Here is a 5,602-nt window from a genome sequence, read left to right on the forward strand (position 1 = left end):
CTTACAAAAATTACCATTGTTGATTTTTTCTTTAATCACATTGCTTTGCACATAGTGCAGTTTTAGTAAATTTAGGATTTTTGCTTCAGTTCTAAATTAAAGTATCCTACTAAACTAGCTTGAATTTCTTCATTAAAAATAGAAAGACATGCTTCTAAGGTAATGACAAACTTTTCTTTCATTTCTACACATTTCTCTAATGATTTGAAGCCAGAGTGTATCTCGCTTTCAAGGTTTTCTCTTTCTTTTTTAAAACTTGATGTACGAAGAGAAGATTAGTGTATCTATATTCATATAACTCAAAAAAGTATCCTTTTTTCTCATCCATCTGTCCCAGGATTCCCTCTGCTGCTACATAGTTGTTGCACTCAAAACCTTGCTCATGGGCATAGGAGAAGCACACCTTTTATATAAGTAAATCTAAAAAATTATTAGTGTAACTGAAAGCAAAGCGCTTCTAACCATTAGTAGTTCAGCTCTAATTGTTTAAAAAAGAAGGTTAATGCAGTTAAAATGTTTATACATACACCTTCTAGTGCCTACCTCCCACTGTTAGGCTGATGTCTCCACTGCTCCTCTGGGTGCTGAGATTGGAGGGGTTTCATACTGGTGGCAGTGGTGGGGTGATAGTGAATTGCTAGCCTCTGGAGTCCTTCAGTGTGAGGAATATGATGATTGTGGTAATTCTCTCTTTAAGATCAATTTTTTTGTGTCTGCCAAAACCCTCTTACACTTTTGCTCTTTCTTCACTGGGCTATAATTCCATATTACACCCAATTAACTATATATGGCGTCTTTTGTGTATGTTAGACACTATTTCTTTGTTATCTCTAAAACCAGTTGTGTCCAGCTCCAGGTCTGCAATCCTCATGTTAGAGTCTTAAACACTGTTCTCCACACAACAGCTGCTTCTTACTGCTATCTTTATAGTGGTTCTACTGTACAAAGTCAAAACAAATTAAATGTAGATGTGGTACCCTTCCTGCTACTCCAACTTGTTCTCCTCTGTTGATGCTCTTAGCAACTAGTTCACCTGCCTTAAAAGACTTCTAGAACATGAGAGAATAAAAACATATGGATGTAGATACATGTGTCTGACAGTCGAGTATGTACAATGCAGACAAAAAGAATAAAGAGAAAGATTCTCCTCTGTCCCACACCCAAAAAACCCCCCCAAAACAAAAACAACACACAGAAAACAACTAAAAAAATCTAAAACCAAACAAAAGAAACAAACAAAAAACCCCAAAAAGAAAAAGGCTGTGAGAATTTGAAGACATGTATGTTGGGGTCCCTTCCCCCCTGCCATGTGGTCCTGGGAGAGGGGCCCTGGGCGGGAGACACGGGGTTTCCCTGCCCCTGGTCAGCCTCGTTCCCATTGGTTGGTTTGTGTTCCCTGCGCGGGCAAAGGACCCTCGGGTCCCGTGACTGGAACAGTTCCTCGGCAGAGCCCTGGCCATGCAGCTGGAGAAATAAACACCTCTGAAACATCTACCAAGAATCTGTCCATATCTATTTCTTTTACCCGGGCCTCCTTGTCTGATACATCGTGTTGCAGGATCCCCACTGTAACAAATGCACAGGCAATTGATTGTGCTAACTCTCCACAGAGAAACCGAGAGCACAGTGAACTTCCTTGTCCTTAGGAACTGTATGGTAAATGGTAGATCTGGGAGGCTTTTTTGAAAAGCAATTTGAATACACTGATTTAGAGAATTCTTTAAAATAATATTTTTTTCCCTCTTTACGAGCAATTTAATATACGTTACTTTTATTTAATTGTCCTGTGACCTTGCTGAAAAACAAAAAAAAAAGAGAACAGCAAATCAACAACCCTCCCAATCCTGTTGTATGTGTGGTTTCTTGTTATACACATAATTCAATACAGTTAAGCAGAGACTGCCCAGGATGTTTTGCATGCTAACTGACAACTGCTTAAGTAGAACGTAAAAAGCTCTAAACAATGTAAATCAAATAATAATAAATATTTTTATCACTTATTTTCTTATAATCTCTGTAGTGTTATTAATGGTATGTAAATCCTTAAATAATAGCAGACAAATTCACAGCTTATAAGAATTTGTTAAACATAAAGGCAGTTTTTAATATGGCATGGCATGGCATGGCATCTTGATGAGACTCATGGAATATTCTGGAGAAACATACTGTACTGCTATTTCATCAATCTAAGGTGACAGAAGAAAGTCTTGTCATGTGCAGTACCACCTCATTTCAAAGTGAATGCAGTTACAGAGATGGAGTACGGCAATTTTTAATGTAAGTAATGTTTTGCCTTTCTGAAAGAGCCAGTTTACAGTCTTGAGGCCATTAGACTTCTGTCCTGGCTTCTTCAGCAGTGCAATTCTGCAACAGGATTGGAGAGTCAGTTTGAGATTGATGATTAACTTCTCACTTGTGCTGCAAAGCTTCCTTTAATATTTCTGTAAAACTGAACAAATGACTGCTCCTAATGTTTTGCTCATCAACTAGTAAGTGGAGGCCATTTAAGACAGAAATGTAGGATTTAGCTCCAGCTGCTGTTCTAATGTTGCAGAAAGCTTTTGCTGCAGTTCATTAAATTCAACTTCAGGCAGTCACAAAACTGCCAGCTAATTATTTTTTCTTTCCTTGGCTGACTGAATCCTAGTGTCACCAATTTCCAGTCACAAAATGGAGCTACAGAATTCTTCATTCTGAAGATTGAAGGAACAAAGCAGTGAGGATGATACCAACACAATTCTTACAAAAACAGGTAAGACTGAATTAGTGAAACTTTATTTCCAACCAGTTTGTCAGACTATCTTGGAAGTCAGACTCTGTATGGAACATTGGTTATTTGGTAGCAGGTCACAGGGCCTTTATTAATAATTGTTAGTTTATGTTTTGGGGACTAATAACCAGATTGGAGATTCAGGTTATGTGGGCTCGACCCTCTGGTTGAAAAGGAGCAGACCTGTGGCTGAGAAGTAATTTTCCTCAGTATTGAGTACCTGGGGTGTTTTATCCTCTATTATCTCATTACAAATCAAATTATATTATGACAATTTCTTTCATTTTTGTGGAATATCAAAACTAAAAATGGGATCCAAAATTGAAAGATACATGTATGGAGATGTCCCTCCTGATCTTGCATACAGAATATGTACCTGAACACAGCTCTGTTAACACATGGATGATGCCACACACCTCTTAGAAACTGTTGTAAACATACCTCGAGATCATCTGTATTACCCATGACTGTAAGTGGTTGGTATAGCTTATTGATAAAGTAACTAAAATCAGTACATCCATGTGTGTTTAAAATAACATTCCAAAATGGGCAAAGTGAATAAGCTCCTGCCATGGAGCTGCTCATGGACTAGGGATTTTGATTGATTCCTGGGGTGATTTAGTCTTCAGGAAGTTTACAGCCTGAGAATATTTCCAAGCTAGTACACCAAGCTTTCATCCCAGAATTCTTGGAAAAATAATAGATACTGAGGATTTGAGCTTATGTTAATCACTGTTTATAGTCATATCACTGTCAGGATTTCAAAGAGAGACTTCTCCCTTCTGCTATGATTGTACACAAAGAGGACAGAGCCCTCACTATGATTTTACAATTAGAATTTACACAAAATATAAAAAAGGGAACAGCAGAGAAAAATGTAAAGTAACAGCAATAGAATGGCATGATTAAAATATGTAGAATTAGGTATCTTCAAGGTTTCTAAATACATCTTAGTTGTATCTTTAGTTGCATCTTTAGTTGCAGGAAGAGAGGAAAAATTACTTCAGCCTCAAAAGTCACATTTTCAATATGTATATTTTTGCTTCTGACAGCATGTCTTCAAATGTCAGTAAGTTGTCCACTGGCAACTATTGTCTCACTGCGATCTTAAGAGTGAGAAGACAGATCAAAAGAGAGTTAAGGCTATGATAGCAATCAGTGCAAATCAGGAAAGTTCCACATAAGGCTGGAATCTGGGATTCATGTCAAGCACCAAGACACAACGAGGGCACGGTAAGAAAGCTGTTAAGGGAATTGGGTTAGAGTATGAAAGCAAGAACCAATATGTCACCCTTTGTCTTATATGACAGTTTCATCATTTTTACATGACACAAGTTGTGTAAATTAGTTTGGGTTCAGCTGGGGAGAGGTTTTTGTAGGACTTCATAAGGCAGTGCATTAAAAATAATCTGTCAGTACTGGACCACCAACAAACTGAATGTCCAGTTGCAGAACTTCTAAATAAATTCTGGCCATGGGCTCAAATCAAATTGCTATTTCCATATAGGTATCTTAGTGAGCAGCACTGGGAAGAGTTAAGAAGCTGAGAATTAAGTTACATTTTGACATGTATAGATAAGAAAGAGGGTTTGTTTTTATAATTATTCAGAGAAGGAAAAAATAATATTTGCTTTCAAATGCAACACTGAAATGGTGATTTTTTATTTGTAAGATAACAAAACTGATTGAGAAACAATTTTCTGCCATTTTAAAGAATTATGTGACACACAGAAGGGTATTTTTGAAAATAAAACCCTCTTCATTTTATAATTTCAATTTCAGAATATAATTCTAATAAATTTAAGGGTCTAGGTTCTGAATAAAACCCACAAAACATTAAGATGTATTTGGGAGCCTCTAACCCCTCATCTATAAATGGACAAGAACCAAATCTTATTTTCTCTGAAAAGACAAAGATTTTTAGATACATAAACCCATAATGATAATTAAATATGTTCAACATTGAACTGTTTGAAATGTGATTTCTTTGAAAATGGAAAACAACAAGAGGTATGATCATAGATTATGATCATGTGGCTAAGTTTTACCTTCACCATAGTGACAAATCAAAGGACTTTTCCCTTGCCTAAAGGGGGTCCAAATCAGTCCTGTGGCTCCTAGCACAGCCTGAAGAAGGCTGGTGGAGACTAATGACCTCCTTTGAGCTCTTGTCCATGCTGCCCGTGCACAGCTGCCTCCCTCACTGTAAGAGTCTGCGGCTGAGCTGTAGTCAGCATGCTGCCCACCCACCCGCTTTTCAGCAGAGCTTCTACCTAACCAAACTAGGACAATCAGGATTAGGCAGTATCCAACAGCATCAGTTTGCCAAGAAAGGTCAGAATATCAATACCAGGACTGGCTGGAAGGGTCAACTTCTAGCACCTCCCCATGTGGATATAGCCACAGGTTGGTGTTAACAGCCTGCCACCCTGACACTACTGTGCTCTCATGAGGCTCAGTCCTGTCCCAGACCAGAGCTGCCTGACAGCAGAAAGAGGAATGGCATCTGCCCAATGTCACTTAAGGTGCGCCTCGAAGTAAGCCTTCCAACTTTTCTGTTCAAGCGGAACTTAAAAATGTGCCTGAATGGGCAAGCAGAGACTAAGATACACACACATACCCACCCCATCCCTACCCCACCCCCAGAAAATGCAAATGTTTGCTCATCTGCCTGGTCATTACCTGCTTTTGGATAGACAGCCAGCTTTCCTGCATCTAAGAAAACAATCAGAAGATTCAGAGAACCTTTTCTGTAGCTAAACTGATAGCAATGCTGAGCAGATCTGGAATGGCTGCTCAAGCTCACTACTGTTTCCACAAGATAATTTTCTA

The sequence above is a fragment of the Corvus brachyrhynchos genome, unplaced genomic scaffold, assembly GCF_000691975.1.
Source record: "Corvus brachyrhynchos isolate BGI_N302 unplaced genomic scaffold, ASM69197v1 scaffold142, whole genome shotgun sequence".
NCBI lineage: Eukaryota > Metazoa > Chordata > Aves > Passeriformes > Corvidae > Corvus > Corvus brachyrhynchos.